The 18,275-nt window shown below is 46.3% G+C and overlaps 1 long non-coding RNA gene across 1 annotated transcript in view; it reads left to right on the top strand.

Moving 5' to 3' along the window:
* Nucleotides 1-11,272, top strand: part of LOC119473202 — a 75,279-nt gene extending 64,007 nt beyond the window's left edge. Inside the window, exon 4 of the long non-coding RNA XR_005202407.1 lies at nt 10,738-11,272. This is a non-coding gene — a long non-coding RNA (uncharacterized LOC119473202). The remainder of the gene's footprint in view (nt 1-10,737) is intronic.
* The last annotated feature ends 7,003 nt before the right edge of the window (nt 11,273-18,275 follow it).

Raw genomic sequence — 18,275 nt, 5'->3', positions numbered from 1 at the left:
GAAGTCAAGGCTCTTGGGAGGAAGAGCTGGGGCTCCAGCATCCCCGTGAAGGGTTGAGGGGGACAGGTGATTCTGGGTCTGTGAAGCAGTTGTCATGGGCAAGTGGCCTTTTAGTGCAGGGCTCACCCTCAGGGTGTCAGAGTGATTAAATCCAAAAGGCTATGAGGTGGAACCCAAGCCACTGAGCAGGGTCCTAGCCAGCTAGAGGGATGGTCCTCTTCCCCAAGCTCTGCATATCAGAGAGGGTAGCCAGATCAACTGAGGGGAAGCCAGGGCTGTGCTGTCTGGGGTTCAGTGGCTCTGGCTTAGTGGCTTTCTGCTGTGTCCCGAGTCACGTGGAGTCCATGCTTCTTGGATCTGCCTGAATCCTGTATGGATCCGCCTTGATCTGTAAAGTGGGACACCCAGATATATGTGCACATTTATTGATGCATGGGCAGTAGTTACGTCCTGCTGTCTAATCTGTTATCCTAGCACCCAATGCATGAGCTCCAACTCTCATGGGTAGGAACCAGCCTTAGGATGTGCCTGTGAGATAGGAGAGCCTGGAGGCAGCATAGGAGATGAAGGTCCTGGGTGCTGCCCGGTTACAGCCCCTTGCTCTGTCCCCTGGAGCCAGTTCCTGCAGCTGTGGCAGAGAAGCTGGGCCTCAACGTGCCCCCCTGAGTTATGACTTCAGCAATAAGCAGGGACAAGCCCAGTCAGCCCAGAGTGTGATGGCGTGGTGGGGGGACCCAGCCCAGGGTGTGACTGTGTGGCCTGGGGTCCCAGCCCAGAATGTGATGGCACAGCTGGAGGACCCAGCCCAGTATGTGACGGCGTGGCCTGGGGACCCAGCCCAGACTGTGATGTTGTGGCCTGGGGCCCTAGCCCAGAGTGTGATGGCATGGCCCAGGGACCCAGCCCAGAGTATGTTGGCGCAGCTAGGGGACCTAGCCCAGAGTGTGATGGTGCAGCCGGGGGACCCAGCTTAGGGTATGACGGCATGGCCAGGGAACCCAGCCCTGAGTGATGGTGCAGCTGGGGGACCCAGCAGGCAGGAGGAATCCTAGACTTCCCGTCAATCCCAGCACGGGAGCACTGGAGTGCCACAATTTGGAACACATTTCCAGACCCATAAACTGGGACACCCAGTTACATCTGCACATTTATGGATGCATGGGCGGTAGTTACGTCCTGCTGTCTAATCTATTACCCTAGCACCCAATGCCTGAAGGCATCAAACACTCTCTAACAGTTTGTGTGGCCAGGGGCTGGGGAGGAGGGGTGGTTCAGTCTCTGGAGGACTAGGCACACCCTCGTGGTTGACAGGCCTCAGGTCCTCAGGGATGTTGTCGGGGCGGCGGTTCAGTGTCCCATGGGCATCTCTGTAGGGATGCTCAGGACGTGGTAGTTTGCTTCTCATGGAGGGAGGTTTGAGTGAGAAAGAGGGAGGATGAAAGTACCACTTTCAAGACAGAGTCATAGTCTTCTTACAACCTTATCTTTGATGTGACGTCCTATCACTTTGCCGTGGTAATAGTCACCAGAGGCTGGTCATGAAGGCCTCCCACACCCAAGGGAAGCAGGTCATGGGAAGGCATGAAAGCAGGAGGTGGGATTGCAGGGCGTCTGCAGCAGCAAGCATTGACTGAGCGGGAATCCTGCCCGGGAAGAACATCTACTTCTGATGATAAGACATGAAAAGGCCTCATCTCTGCTGACAAGGGGTACTCAGTGTGGACAGGAAAGAGGTGTGAATGCACTCTCAGGGTGTCCCAAGGCTTGCTGTGATGAGGGCCTGTCGAGTACAGTGAAGGCAACAGAAGCATCTGGGCCTGAACCAGTGGAGGGTCAGGTCTGGACTCCAGAGAAAGCAGCTTATAAGAGGAGCATTGGCAACGCCACAATGTTAACCCAGTGGATTGCTCTTGCCTGAAAGGATGGATGAAGATACACAGCTCCACTTTTCAGCAGCTCTACCTGAAAGGCTCTGCATTTTGAACCAAAGGTGTGATGATTCATGGGGAGTGTCTCTAGAATTAAATAGTCCCTGATTTGTGGCTGGGAGAGGGACCCACAGTAGCACAGACCACCCTTGGCTATGGATCTCTAAGGCCAAGTGTGTCCCCCATGGTGTACCCTAGGGGCTCTGATCCCACTGTCTTCACAGCTGCCTCCAAATCCAAAGCATTGGGTTTACAAACACAGCAAACTGCACACACAGCTGGTCTGGGCTTGGCTGAGAGCTGACATTTGAAGTCCGGGTCTTCTTAGTAACTGCTTCCATCTGGGCTCCCTTTCCATCCTCACCCTGCATGCGGAGCTGTGCATTCTGAGGTACATAGAGAGGACAGCCTTGGTGAAGGCTTCCAGCACACGTGGTGAAACTCCTTGGACTCAGGGTGACTAATCCGCTGACCAGTGCCAGGAGGTGGGTCTCAGGTGCAGTTCTCTGGAGGCAGGTGAAAGCTATGGGAAATTGCAAAGAGGCTCACGATCAAAGTGGGGATGTAGATGGTGAAAGCGTGCGCTGTGGTTTCCAGGTGGGGCCTGATTGCAACTCTGCTTCTCCGAAAGCTACCCTTGTGCCCACCCTCTGCTCCTCCATGTGCTGTGAAAGGGCTGGATAAGGAAGCTCCACAGACCTGCTGTGGAAGAGGCTGAGGCCAAGGGCACTGACAAGCAGGATGTAGCTGATGCTTTAATAACACTATTCCTCCTGCCTAGAAGACAGGATCGGGTTTAAATCTGCATTTTGATTCCACTCTTTTACCTGCAGATTCCTTCCCGGTATCGGAACACAGCTGGGCAAAGGGAGGTCTTCGGTCTGCCATCATCTCACTGCCCACATTTCCCACGAGTCCCAAACAGTGTGTGGTTTGCTCATTGCACCAAAAGCTAGTTAGAGGGGTAAACAAACCTTTACCTCCATAGTTCTAGATTTTCAAAGGTTTTTTTTAAAGAAACATTAGTTCTAACAATGAACTCTCCTCAGAAGCCATTCTGTCAGATAATTCTCCCTCCACTCCTTATAAAATACATGTTCAGTGAAATTCTAAAATTGTACATATTATCATGGTTTATTTTGGGTGAGTATTCCATTTGTTTTAGCATCAGCTGACATGCAGCTTTCTTGATTGTGGCTGATATGTGTATTATCGAGAAAACCACTACAGACATTTGTCTGGTCTAACTTTTTCAAAATGATGGTACACAGGTAATCACTATGCTTCTGTACTTAAACAAGGACTCTTTTGACCTGGAAGATCTTGTTTTAAATTGTATTAAATATGCAACAAAAACGGTCATGAATCCGTTGATATTAATATAATATGGGGTAATTAACTCAGATGCCTTCAGGGTACAGGGAGTGGCGGGATTGCGAGAAATTGCTGCAGGTAGGATGGTGGGGACGGGAACCAGAAAGTGCAAATCCTACCTAGAAACATCCAGATTTGATTTGAAAATAAAATGCAACACCAGTGAAAACATCTGCAAGCCAGGAGCCAGAGGGCTTCTAGTCTGTAAAGATTGTTGGAATCGATCACATGGGAGAGGCTGCTTCTTGCCTTGGTTACTGCGGATTTGGAGTGACCCAAATCCACAGAGAAAGATACCTCTACAGACTGCACACATGCATCTCAGTAATGGCCCTGGCCTTAGAGGCACAGCCATGCAGCCAGTTATGAGACCTCAATGAAATACAGTCGGTATCTGAAGGGAACAGCGGAGGGCTTCTCTCAAAGGCGCGAGAACTAACCGAGTAGCATGCAGGGTGTTAACTAAAGGTCAGTTGGGCTCTGGGACAAATTAGGTCTCATTCCTGTGCCTCTGTTAACTGGGGCCCCAGTGAGATTTGTGAACCCTGCATAGCCTCAGCTTCCTTACTGGAAAGCAGCCATAGCATCAGAAGCTCCCTCGTGGACTTGCCGAGAGGGTTCAGCTGGGCGATGAAGCTGGTGGTCAGCGCTCAACAAAAGGAAGTCTCTGCGACTGAGGTTCTTCCCTCTGTGCTTCCAGGGGACCTGAGAGGCCAGCGGAAAGTGCAGGTGGTGGGAAGGCATGGAGCGGATACCCAGGGGTTCACTGGATAACCAAGATACCCAAGATACCCAGAGGTTCACACCAAAAGCTGTCCACCATTCTCTAGATGGCTCCAACCCTCTTCCCGGCTGCCTGGGTTTTCTTTCTCAGGGCTGCCCAACCCCTTCACCTCTCTGCTGTGTCACTCATTGTTGGTTTCCTGGCTTTTTTCCCCACCCACATTAGCCACAACCAGCAAGTGGCTAGCATGGTATTTGCTGGATGAATCCATGAGCCAAATACAGTCTTCCTGGGGGCCCTTTCTCTCTGCAGCTGCCCAAGATGTGCCATTTCTCCCTGTCTTGTGAGGCGCTCTCAGCCTGGGTGCTGTGTCCTTCCTGGCTTTCCCTGGTGTTCTGAACCTCAGGCTGCAGACAGCTTCAGGCTTACACTACCGGTGCCTCCACTTACCCCTCAGTGCCTGACAGTCACCTCCCATAACTTCTCAAGTGAAGTGGCTTAAACAAGTCACATGCATCTGTCCTCACCTCCACCCAGCCCTTCATTCTGTCTCTGGGACACGTACACTGCCCACCCTGTCCTCACTCCTCAAGGCCATCTGGTCACCCTCTCTGAGCTTTCCAGGCTGCCTGAACTGGGACCTCTGCACATGGCCATTCTGCCTCAAACTCCCGCAGCCTACTAGTCTCATTGCTTCCCACCCCACCTGCACCCCATCTCATCTACGTCCCCTCTCAGCTGGCCATGGTCTGTGTCTCACCAGGGAGCTGCACACACACTGTCCCTGCGAGACCTTTGCAATTACAGAAAATACACCATGCGACTTCATGGAGAGTCAAATTTACCTTAATTAGGGGGATATGCAATGCCACTAATTTTAAATTAAAAAATATATATATCTATATATATATATACACACACACACATACACATACACCTACCCACATGAGTATATATAGAATACACTGATTCAGACTATTTTTTTAAAGTAAAAAAAGATTGAAGTAATGTCATGCTTATAGTTTCCAGTTTGGGCTGTGCACCCCAATTCTTAGAGTGGACATTTACTCTGCTGTATCGGGGCAGGGGAGCTTCAGACACACAAGGTATGGCGTGCTTCATCTTGAAAATTAACACCAAAAATCAAAAAAGTAATGTCCTACCTATGAGGGAGCCCCCCCCACTCACCGTCACCTCTAAGGCCACCCTGCCTTGAGGCTCACTCTCCTGTGTGTGAGCCGCTTGGACATACTTCCTCTTTTCTGCCCCTAATGTATGACGAAGGATCACTAGTATTTGTCTAGGATTTGCCCATTTATTTTTCACTCCCCAAACTGCCCAAGTTCAGGCCCTCAGAATCTCACTGTATTAGTCTGTTTCCACACTGCTGATAAAGACATACCTCTGACTGGGCAAGTTACAAATTAAAGAGGTTTATTGGACTCACAGTTCCAAGTGGCTGTGGAGGTCTCACAGTCATGGCAAAAGGTAAAATGCATGTCTCACATGGCAGCAGACAAGAGAAGAGGGCTTGTGCAGGGAAACTCCCATTTTTAAAACCTTCAGTCTCGTGAGGCTTATTCACCATCACGAGAACAGCATTGGAAAGATCTGTCCCCAAGATTCAATTACTTCCTGCCAGGTCTCTTCCACAACACGTGGGAACTCAAGGCGAGATTTGGGCGGGGACACAGCCAAACCTCACACATGCATGGATCCCTTCAGCTTCATGCTTTCCAGTCTCTGCTGCTTCTCAATCCATGTCACCCTAAAGCTTGTTTTATGTTCTGTTCTGGGTTGAAACCAAAAGACACAAAAAGAGCAGATATATATATATATATATATATATATATATATATATATATATAGTATCTATCTATCTATCTCTCTCTCTCTCTCTTTATGTATATATAGAGAGATAGATAGATAGATACTTAGATCTCTTGAGGAAAGGGTTAATGAGTTTTATTCCCGCCCTCAAGGTTTTACAATCATACAGGTGAAGCCCAGCTTTTAATAGAAAAAGATGGTAGATTGTAGCAAAGCTGAGAATGTTCTGCTCTCCCAGAGCTTCTGATTAAATTCTAGGCTCCCAGTAGAAGAGGAGTGCTAACTGGAATTTGTGTGAGGACTGAGAAAACAGTTTTGGTCAAGATAGCTCCTGTCTTCATGAAGGATCTATGGTTATCTTCTCTCTCCCAGTGACACTCTATGATAGCTGATGTCTGATTCCATCCAGAAACTGAGGCTCAGAGAGCTTGAGTCACATGTTCTTGGCCTCAAAAACCGTTCAAGCTCCAAGCCCATTCTCTTCTCTTGGAATTGTGTCTTCTCTCCTGTGTGACTAGGATAGTTACCTTAGCGCCCAGTCAAGTGTCTATCCCATGTGAGTTGCCAATATTTGTTTACCGAGTGAATAATTTAGTTCACATAAAGTCCTACATGAACATGGATATGTATACTGACACATTTTGATCTTTTAAGAATTTTTCTTAACTGGATTGGAAAAGTAAGTTCAAATCTGTGGCAACTTGAGAAGGCTAAATGTTTTCCTTGTTTCATTTTCCTATAACTAGAAGGATATGAACATGGCCACAGGAACAAATTTTTCATAGAATTGTTCATGTTATTCTTTGCTTTGACATTTACCAAATACTGAAAAAAAATCCAGGGTGATTATGCATGTGGACCTTTCTGTCTTAATCAAGATCTCCTCATCACTGTTGTGATGGAAAATACAATCTGGCCAAAGAAAAGATTGCTAACCAGTTTTGATAAATGGCTTGTGGCTGTCAGCAACATTGATTCCAGCAGATCTCAGACAATAATTTGAGGGTGTTTTATCTTTGTTGGGTATTGGAAACTTTAAATTATTTGACCAGGACACTTACGTGGCACACCCTACTGGATGCAATATATCTCTAATTTGGTAGGAAAGAGTCACGTTTCCAAAAATTTGGAAAATCAAATCTTTGCTACGACATGCAAATTTCACTTAATCTGCAATTTTTGGAGGTCCGTGGGGCTAAGAAAGCACCTGTGAAGCATATACTACAGAGAGTCAAAGCCAAAACAGACAGGACTTCACCTTTCTGGGTCACTGCTTTGCTAAGGAGATGCTCCTGAATGTCTTGCAGGTGGGTTGTGCGGTGAGTGGCCAGAGGCTGCCTGGGTTATTATACATGTTTCTAATACTAAGTTCTATGCTTGACATTCGACTGGTTCCCACATTTTAAAATCACAGGCAGATGTAGCAGACATGTTCCAGCAGTAAGGAAAAAAAGTAGTTTTCTCCACTGCAGACTTTATGGTGGCTCACCTGGCTCCATATTCTTTTTTTTCAGAGACCAGTGAATTAATGAAGTGTAATGAGTTTTTCTTAGGCAACCCCATGGCAAGGTCCAAGCCATCCTGAATATTAGAAATGAAGCCCAGATGACACCCAAGAGCATCAGTGTAGTCTTGTCTCCCCGTTCCTCACTCAGCAATGTACTCAAACGTTACTGAGTCTCAAACACATGGGCAGGTGCATGAGTGAGCTTCTCCATGGAGTTATGGTGACTTCCACGCTGCATTAACAGCCTCCTCATAGCCTCTCAGGTGCCCTCATTCCATCAGTACTTATTTCACTTTCTTGCGTTGGCTTTTGCTCTTTGCTGCTGCCTGGTTTGAACAGTACATTCCTTTGGCCCAGGTAAGAGAGTCACCCATTCTGGGTCCTGCGTTTAGAGAATCCCACTCCAGCTTCTCTTGCTATGCCCCTCCCCACCTGACGAGACAAACATGTGAGCCTGGGCCCGCTGGGAGCCCACTTCATCCTCCCCAATTTCTAGACAATGCTCTGAGTACCTGTGACCCCAGAATTCCCTAACCAACTGGCCCCAAGTCTCCTCAGAGGCATGTGTCAGCCCATCCCAAGGGGGATCCACAGCATTCGTGCAACTCCATGATATTGTCTTTCTAAAATTCTACACGCAGACTGCATGCCCCTCATCACAGGGAAGGGGCAGCTGCAGGGGTGTTTATCAGGAAGGGAAGGCTGCAGCTTGACTCCCAGGCTGGATGGTCCACACTCAGGCTCAGGGGGCCCCTGAGCTGCGGGAGCAAGCGGGAGCTGGTGGGGAGAAGACATAGGTCTGGAGGCTGAGAGCCTTCAGTTCTCCTCTGATCCCACAATGTCAGAGCTGGGCCTGGGCTGTAGATCCTTTGGAAGCATCAGCATCCTCACAGGTCATACCGTCAGCCCCTGGTGCTTCCCACCCGGCAGGTGAGAAGCACCAGGCCCTCTGGTCCTTGTGCCAGTCACACCTGAGGAGGCCCTGCAGGGCTTGGCCCCTCCCTATGAGGGCATCAGGAAAGTAGAACCTCTGAGCTGGGCCTTCCGTCTGGAGTCAATGCCAGGCTAACTCAGGACTCTCCCACAGTCCCAAGCGCTGGAGTAGGGAGTATGATATGCCATCGTTATTCCAGATGTGGCTTATCACAGCCTTTGCTGAGGGCTGGCAATAAAGTCACTCCCAGCACCTCCCCTCCTTAACCATGTCTCCCTTCAACCCATACTCCCATTGATTCCACAGGGAAGCAGCTGAGAAAGCTGGGCACTGCTCCTGACCGTGCAGGCCCCTATCAGCAGAGAACAGGCAGGATAGGGAATAAGGATGTAGGGACTCTTGCTAAGCACCGGGAGCCCTCTGCAGACAGTGCTGCTCTCGCTCTGCACAGCTCCCACATGGCAGTGCTTTCCTGCCGCTTTACATGTAGGTAAGTGGAGGCCCAGGGAGTTGCCCAGACTTCTCTGGGACCTGCTGTTTGGGAGCAGTTGGAGTTTGAAAGCAGCTCTGTTTTGTTCCATATATCTGTTCTTCCTATTGCTTTAAGCATCTGCGTGACATCGTCCTTCTAAAATTCTACGTGTCCCAGGACACAGCAGCTCCTCTTTCTTTCTCCAGACCCTGCTGTGGGCCACACATTAGGCTGGGTGGCAATCTTAAGTGGGACAACGGTATGTTGTGTTTATAGGGTAAAGCACAGTAATGCAGAGATGGCACACAGCACTGGCATACATGCATATAACACATGAACATGCACACACATGCATACACATATGCACACACACATACATGCACACCCACACACACAGACATGCACACACACAGTCACAAACCCGACTGCTTGATTGACAGAGTGGCCATTGGTTCTGAGGTCAGAGATGTTAGTATATGTTTGTCCTAATCAATCAATTTGCAAAAATCCCAGGCTTTCTGACCAAATGTGGCAGTAAGATCAGGTCTCACCAAATTTTTACTGGATTCCACTTATTAAGATCCAGAATGGTTTCTACAAAGAGTCATGATTAAGATGTCAGCCTTCTCTGTCCATGTTCTGGTTCTTTCCAGCCACATAGAAGCCAGTGTGCTCCATTGCTGTGACCATGATTTTAGAGAATATTGAACACATTCCTGAGCCGCATCCCCATGGGTGAATGTATGGCACGCATTTGAGCAGCCCCAATGGAACACAATTGCCGCCCTCAACTCCAGCCAAGGCAGGCTCCACCCACCCTGCGGCGCGGTTTGAAATTGCATTCCCAAAGCTATCACCCTCTTGTGGTTGTCAGGACGTGTGGCGGCTGCCCTTGACTTCCACCTGGGATTTCTCAGAGGTCACCATTGTGAAGGGCCATCAGGACTGCGGTTCCTCTCTCTAGCCGCGCTTCTCCCAAGCCCTGGGATTTGAGCCTTGTGTCCTCAGTCCCCTTTTTGTCCTGCCTTGGCAAAGTCCTCTTCTCACATAGATCTTTTGATTTCAACAAAGTGGACGCTCAGATTCTTCTCTCTCCACTTTTCAGTTGCCAATTCCCAAGCCAGCTCTTACCTCATTTGAATAACAGTGTCCTTGGAACCTCTACTTACTCCTTCAACACTTCCTTCCTCAGGCAGTGTCTCAACTGCAGGGTGGCACCCTCTGGCCTTCAACTTCTGTCCCAAGTCCACCCCTCTTCCTGGGAGGTGCACAAAAGCTGTACAAACTTCAAATAAGAAATTATTATGTTTGGTAGGGATCTTATGGACAATCTAAACAACTTTTCCTTTTTTACTGGCAAAACTGGGTTCAGGAGAGATGAAATGATCAGTCCAACGCTGCAGGCATCTGGTCACTCAACTGGGAACAGGACAAAAGTGTCTCGGTACCCCACGCGTTCCTTCTCATGTCCTGTTTTTGGGTTCCAGTTGCATTTAGAGCACTCATTCCTGCCTTTTTATTTTCAAATCTTGCTGGCCTACATGTACGTATTTCTGTCCTGCTTTGTTCCAAAAATTTTTTGATGCAGCTTGTGCAACTATAATACAATAAAATACCAGTATGTAGATGGATGTTTTAAGTCAATATTTGAGAAAATACAGATAATATGGTATGATAAAACCAGAGGGAGAGTTTGTTATAGGAATTTATTCCATAAGGTGTTACTTGCTTAGTGAAGTTGAATTGCATATTAAAGCATGGGCTTCCTGGCAACCAAAGCAAAAAGGGAAAGCCTACAATTGAAGATTCACATTGTCCATAAAAGAAAAATCAATTACTCAGAAGTAAGCTTTTCCTGGTCACATTTTACCTTATTTCCGACTCTTTTTCTTTTGTCTGAGGACATACATGTCATGTCTATCATTCAACAAAAGGTGTGTTTATTTTCCTCCCATTCATTCCATCCAGGCTGCTGAACTATTCCCTGGCATTCTTCCAAACCAAGGCCAATCTCCGTGGAACAATGACTGGCATCTCTTCTTTGGTAACATGGCCTCCTGAACTTTCCTTGCTATCCTCCCTCCTTGTTTCTGCCCAAGGTTGTGTTCCTTCCTCAGAGACTGGCCAAGGGTGAACTGAGGGATGGCAGCGGCCACGTGACATGTTTGCCACGGTGCATTTACATTTGCCTGGTGCCTGAGCAGCTGGACACGCAGGCAAGAAACTCCCATTGCTTGTGTTCATATGCCGTTCCCTGCTCCCTGGCAGCTGGAGAGGAAGACAAGGCAGGGAATCGGGGTCTCCTGTCATATCCACCTCCTGCCGCCATCACCATCTGCGCGCAAGGCTGCAGGGAAGCCCTGTCTCCCTGCCCGTCACCAGGAGCCAAGGAAAAACACTCCAGGTGTAAGTGGCAGCGTGGGGACCTCAAGGCAGGGTGCATCCTGTCCCCAGCAGAAACCAGCTGTTTCTTTACACTTTTATACAGCATCTATTTTCATTATCTTGCTATCTCATTGCCTCTTTATTATCCATCCATCCATTCATCCATCCTTTGCATGTTTCAATAAATTATTTGAAGTGACATGGAATTTCAGATAACACAAAAGGATAGAGTAAGGCAGTCAGGGCCAAGCCTGCTTGCCTGGCACCAGGGGCCTAGTGGGTAGGATGACGGAGCCTTTGTGGTAAATTGAGTGCCATTACCCTCTAATGATGAGAAGCTACTGTTCTTCCTCTAACGACTTCAACTTTGAACTTCTTTTTCTCTTGGGCATCTTGTGGATTGACGAGCCGTCTCTTAGGACTATCCGTGTTCCTATTAACATTCTCAGACAGCACATGCCAGATGATTGTCCAATAATAGTACAACATTTGTGTAATGCTTTACAACAGTAACTAATTGATTCTCAGGAGGAGAGGATTCCTACTGTGCTTAGGGATTTTGGTGTTCTGTTTTGTTTTCAGGCTTCTGCCGAGGTCTCTCGGAAGAGCTGGAGGACTTCAAAGGTCAAATATCACAGGCCACAGCTCTGCCTTTTTCTCAGACCTTCCCATAGCTTGATCAAGGATGGAGTGGGTGGCAGTAATGTTTGAGAAAGACACGTGCAGGGGTGGAGAGAGAGACCTAGTACCAGGGAAAGAACACAGAGCTAGAGATAGGCTTAGACGTGAATCCTTGCTCAGCAACTGGCTTGCTGGGCAATCACAGTTTGGCCCCTTTGCCTCTCTGGGCGTCTGTTTCACCAGCTCTGAAAGATGGCATTGAATTAAGTGAATCCCAGATGTTTCTCTAAGGTAAGCATTGGGAGTCTATGCACTTCCTAACAAAGGCCTTTCTTGAAGGAACTGTGCATAGTGCCCAGCTTGCAAATCTCAGAATTCTGTCTCATTTCCTCTCTGCCTCACACTCCTTTATAGCTCGTTACAAAAGCTGAAAGGACAAAAATGAAGATAGTGAAACATGGTGCAAAGAGTGAATCAGTCACTACGCCCCTCACTCCATACACAGTAAATTATCACCAGCTGTTGCCCAATTAAATGCAACAATCCGGCAGTGCACCAGCAGTTCACAGGAGAGTCCAGGGCACACTATGTGCCCAACTGAGCCACTTCCATGAAAACACAGAGGATTTCAACATAAAAAACACATTTTTCCATAAACCACATTTGTGTTTTCACTAGAAGTGTTCCAACACAAAGACTTAGTGGACTGAAGTAGACTCTGTGAGCAAATTTTGCTCTGGGTTTTTGTGCACACTCTGCCTTTAGCTTCATGTAGAAGGGAGTCTGCAAGGAGAACTTCTCATTACAAGTGCAGGAAGATTATCTAAAACTCTTAGTGATGCCCTGTAAGATGAGCAGATAAATGCAGCGTCATGAGTAGGTGCTCTCTTGCATTTAACTTAACTCATCATACATTTATTGTGTATCCTCCGGTACCAGACATTTTTCCAAGTTTCAGAAGACGAAGATCAGTAAGACAGGGTTCCTGCTATGAGGAAATTCAAAGTCCAGTGCAATTGACAGGTGTGAAAATTATAAGACAATGTTACAATGTCGTAAGGGTGGTATTAGGATCTTGTATCAAAAAAGCAAGCATTAAGATGCTCAAGGGAGTCAGAGGAAGCTTCTAGAAGGAGCCGTGTTAGAGCTAGGACAAAGGCATGGCTAGCTCCTAAATTTAATATACCTCATTATTTTCCTATAATGTAGGGCTTGTTTAAGAAATGGTTTTCTATCAGCATGGATGTGGTGAAAAGGGAACACTTTTACACTGCTGGTGGGAATGTAAACTAGTATAAATGCTATGAAAAACAGTGTGGAGATTCCTTAAAGAACTAAAAGTAGATCTACTGTTTGATCCAGCAATCCCATTACTGGGTATCTATCCAGAGAAAAAGAAGTCATTATACGAAAAAGCCACATGCATGTTTATAGCAACACAATTCACAATTGCAAAAATATGGAACCAGCCCAATTGCCCATCAATCAATGAGTGAATAAAGAAATTGTATGATATATATATATATATATATATATATATACATATATATACACACACACACACACATATACATACACATATATATATACATACATATATATCACAATATGTATATATGTATATATATGCATATATATCACAATTTCTTTGTGTGTGTGTGTATATATATGTGTGTATATATATACATACATGCATATATATACATACACATATAAAGAAATATATATATACATACACACACCATGGAATACTACTCAACCATATATACACACACACACATACACACATAGATGTAATACATATATACACATATACATATATCACAATATGTATATATGTATATGTATATATATATCACAATTTATATGTTCATGTGTGTGTATATATTTGTGTATGTATATGTATATTTATTTGTATGTATGTGTATGTGCATATGTGTGTATGTATATGTATATGTGTGTGTGTGTGTATATCTTACACAATTTACTGTCAGTCTTGACTTGAAGAGAGCAGCCACATTGAGCTTTCCTGTGAAACTGATGCGCTATTCAATAGAACACTCCTTCTTGCTTTGGAAAACAGCCTCCGGGCCCTCCTGTGATGCTTCATTGGCTGGCATTCCACTCCTCCCTGTTAAAATCAAGTGGTCTTCCATAGCACATTCACTCCAGCAACCCCACTTATCTGAGACTTTTGATTTCTTTCTTCATGTCTGAGATGCTCTGGGATTTCTGCCTTACTTAGAATGGGCTGGTGCTTTCTCCTGCTTCCCAGTGCCTCTGTAGTGTGCTAGCATCCTCCCCCATGTCCCTGGCCTGCATGCTCAACCCTTGGTCACAGGAGAGCTTGCCCTTGTCCTCCTGTGTCTCACCTTCACCTTGATGCCAGACCTTCAGGCTCCACTCTCCCAGTTCCTGCTGATAGGTGTTGGTAAGGTCCTGCAGCTCTTTTTGGGGACAGTCCTTCTCCTTCCTGAGCAGGCCCAACATGTTCCCAGACATGTTGTGCTGAGACTTAAGTGTTGACCTGGTAGCTAGGACAGCTGGTGGGATAGGTCTTAAGCAGAAGTGAGGGCCAGGGAGGAAGTAGCTCTGTCTCTCGTTCTCTTGTAAGGCAGTGGTCACCGGGTCTTAGCAGGGAGGAGTGGGTTACTTCTGCTCACCCAGAGGTTTGGGCAGATGAAGGGTGCTGAAATTTTCAAAAGCATGGATGTCCATGCTCCAGCCCCAAATCTCAGCACCCAGCTCCCCAAAGAGGGATCTAACCCTGGTGTGGTAGTAGCTTTGCTCAAGTTGAGATTCTACTTCTGCTGGAGCTCTGCTTCACTGGCAATGAACTTCTGGACCTAAATCTCAAACTTTCTGCCCCAAAGTGTCAGTAACATTCAGCAATGGTCACTGGAGTCTCATGTTTTCAAAATTATCTTATCTCTTGAATTTCTCAAATGCGTGGGGTGTCATGCCCTGTGCGTGCCCTGCAGTGTGTCCCTTCCTAGTTCATGACTGTGAAACTGACAAGCGGTGCAGCATGCTGTGCCTCTTCATGCTTCTGTCCCTGGCTCCCAGTGATGAGGTCTTCACTGTCTGTCAGCCAGAAGGCTGCCCAGTTCTGGAATTCTGTTTTAGAGTCAAATTCCTGAGACCAGGCCTGGCACCAGCTTTGCTAAGTCAGGTTCCTCAGGCAGCAGATTCAGATAGAAATCTGAGTCAGGAAGTTGATGGTGGTATGCCTCTGTGGAGGACTGAAATAAGGACAATAGAACAAATGAAAGAGTTTAACTGAAATGTAGTTAATGCAAAGGCCTCACAAATCCCAAAGGGAGCGCTGGAGTCAGTGTTGTCCTGCCTGGAGGCCAGGAAGCCAGGCCTTTCCACTCCCTGCCCTGGCCCGTCACAGGATGGAGGCTGTCCCTGTGAAGGGGAAGGGTCTCTTGCAGAGGCAGCTGCGTGGCATTGCAGGCAACTGGGATAATTCCTGGAGAATAATTTAGCCCTGCGCTGTCAGTGTTGGTGGAGATCCTCTAGGGAGGAACCAGTTTGTGACTGGTTTCGTAGTTTGAGGAGCTTGGGTTGTTTGAGGCCAGGTTCAGAAGAGTTTTTATGGACTAATTTGTTTTTAAACTGGTAACGGCATTTGATCTGCATGGACCAGGAGGTTCCACATTCCAGAGATTCTGCTAGAGAGATGTACACCAAACAGGTTGAGACTTTAAATAAGAAAGAGTCTCTCTGTTCTCCCTCATATATTCACTATTTTTGTGAATGATCAGTACAAAAAAAGTGGGCATTGAATTTCCATTGAAGAGAAACGAAGCTCATATCCAAGAATATCATCCAAGAATATTGTTATGGGGAATTTGAAAAATCAGAGAAGCTTCCCAAAGAAATTCGGAGTCTTGAGGTCTGAAAAAGGTGGGCAAGGCAGTGGAAGATGGGCAAGTGTGCCAAGCAGTTCTCCTGTATCTCACAGGTGGTGATTTCATGAAACATTGTTTCATGTTTGCTTACTTATAAATCAGTAAGATTGTAGAGGGTAGAAACGATTAATAACATGATGCTATGGACTGAATTGTGCTCTTCCTAATTTATATGCTGAAGCCCAAATCCCCAACGTGACAGTTTTGAGATGGTTCCTTATGAGATCATAATGGTGGGACTTTGACCCCATTAGTGTCCTTATGAGAAGAGGAAGAAACAGAGATGCAGATGCACAGACGAAAAGCCATGCGAGGACACAGTAAGATGGTGCCATATTCCAAGCCAAGGAGAGAAAACTCAGAGGAATCCAACCTTGTGGACGCCTTGATCTCAGCCTTCCAGCCTCTAGAACTGTGAGAAAGCAACATCTCTTGTTCACATCCCCAGTTATTGGTACTTTGCAATGGAGCCCTGGCTGCCTAAGGCACTGGGCAGCTTGTGAGGCATTTCTGGCATGCCAGTGTGCCTCAGGACAGTGGTCAGAAAGCTCTCCATTATGGAAATGTCACTTAGGAGCACATGCGTATACAGGAAAAGTCGCAGAAACAAACGAGAAAAGATACAAAAACAAATGTGGAAATGATAAAAATCCAATTTAAGCCAGTGGTTACCTCTGGGAACTTACCCCTGGGGAAGGTGCAATAGAGAGGTGAGGGAAGAATTGGTTCAAAGTGGGCTTCAGGCCAGGTGCGGTGGCTGGCTCCTGTGATCCCAGCACTTTGGGAGGCTGAGGCAGGCTGATTGCAAGGTCGGGAGATTGGGACCATTCTGGCCAACATGGTGAAATCCATATCTCCTAAAAAAAAAAAAAATCAAAAATTAGCTGGGGGTGGTGATGTGTGCCTATGTTCCCAGCTACTTGGGAGGCTGAGGCAGAAGAATCTCTTGAACCCAGAAGGTAAAGGTTGCAGTGAGCCAAGACCACGCCACTGCACTCCAGCCTAGTGATAGAGCAAGACTCCATCTCAAAAAAAGAAAAAAAAGTGGGCTTCAACTATATTCGCAATATTTTGTTTCTTCAGATGGTTTTGGTTGCATTGTTATTGTTTATATTTTTCTTTATATCATGTTGCATGCATTTTCTCTTTCATAGAATATTAGAAAAAAGAATAGTAAAATATTTCCAAGAGACACTGATTAATAAATATTTATTCAACTTGTTTTTCATGATACTGATATAATAGACAAGAAGAAGTAATCAAACACATGCTTGGCCTTATTTTTCAATGAAACTGTGTTGCCATTGAGCAAGCCATCCTTTCTAATTCTGGTTTTGGACCCGACTTATAATTGGAGTTTTGCTTTTGCAAGGTGAATGGACTTATAGCTGCAGGGCTGGCCTATTTAAGGATCGTACCTTCCAGTGTGATGTCTTTAGTCATCTGATGCACATTTAACATGAAGATTTTGTTTCTGCCATGATGCCAGGCATCACTAAGATTTGCTGCAGATTCCATTCAGTTGTCCTTGTGGAAGTTTTTATGTTCTATGAAGTTCAAAATAATATGAATTGCTGTGGCCTGAATGTTTGTGTCTCCCCCAAAGTCATATATTAAATCCCTGACCCCCAGAGCGATGGCATTAGGAGGTGGGCCTTTAGGGGGTTCTTGGGTTTAAATGAGGTCATAAGGGCAGAGCTCTTGTGAATGGGATTAGTGCCCTTGTAAAAGAGGCTCAGCGAGATTGCCTACCCCTTCCACCCTATGAGATCACATGAAGAAAGTACCATCTAAGGACCCAAAAGCAGGACCTCACTAGACACTGAATCTCAAAGCACCTTGATTCTGGACTTCCCAGACCTTAGAAGTGTAGGAAATAAATTTCTATTATTTATAAGCCACTCAGTCTATGGTATTTTGTATAGCAGCTTGAATGGTCTAAGATACTAATTATACCTGACATTTGTTATTTACTTCACCAGTATCAAAATACTCCCAAAGACCTTAATATAATAAATCACTAAGTCCTACTATTATAAGACAGAGACTATTCCATCCATCAAAGTTCTAGAATCCTTAAGGCAGGGTGGGCTGTGTGGGCTGCCTGCTAGCCTGGGAAAAGCCCCAGCCTGGGGAATTAGTCATCACTCCCTAGAAGACTTGATTTCGGGAAGACTTAGAGGAAAGGGGTGCAATTAACCAAATGGCAGAGACTGTACTATATAGGATGTGATACTTCCAAACAGCCCCCACATGGTTAGTAAAATTGTGAGACTGAAATGTCAAAGGGTATTAGATTAAAAGAAACAGGCTGAATAGAATGAATGAGCACAGAACTGGGGGCAGAGGCATCGAGGTGGGGGCACTTGCAGAAATCGTGGAAACGGCATGAAGCTCTCACTCCAGATTTCAAAGCAGAGACAGTCCCATCCAACATCTGATTCCACAAACGACAGAGGTGGGAGGGAAGTATGGCAGGTGCTGGGACTGTCCCATTGCGGGGTGCAGAAGCAGAAACCTTCGCACAGAGGCGAAGGAACAGATCATGATAGCAAGTGTTGATGCCAGAGTTTAAGATTGAAG

This window comes from Cebus imitator, unplaced genomic scaffold, assembly GCF_001604975.1.
Source record: "Cebus imitator isolate Cc_AM_T3 unplaced genomic scaffold, Cebus_imitator-1.0 Scaffold139, whole genome shotgun sequence".
NCBI lineage: Eukaryota > Metazoa > Chordata > Mammalia > Primates > Cebidae > Cebus > Cebus imitator.
The sequence above is the reverse complement of the archived record's forward strand: the minus strand, read 5'-3'. Positions and strand labels throughout refer to the sequence as shown.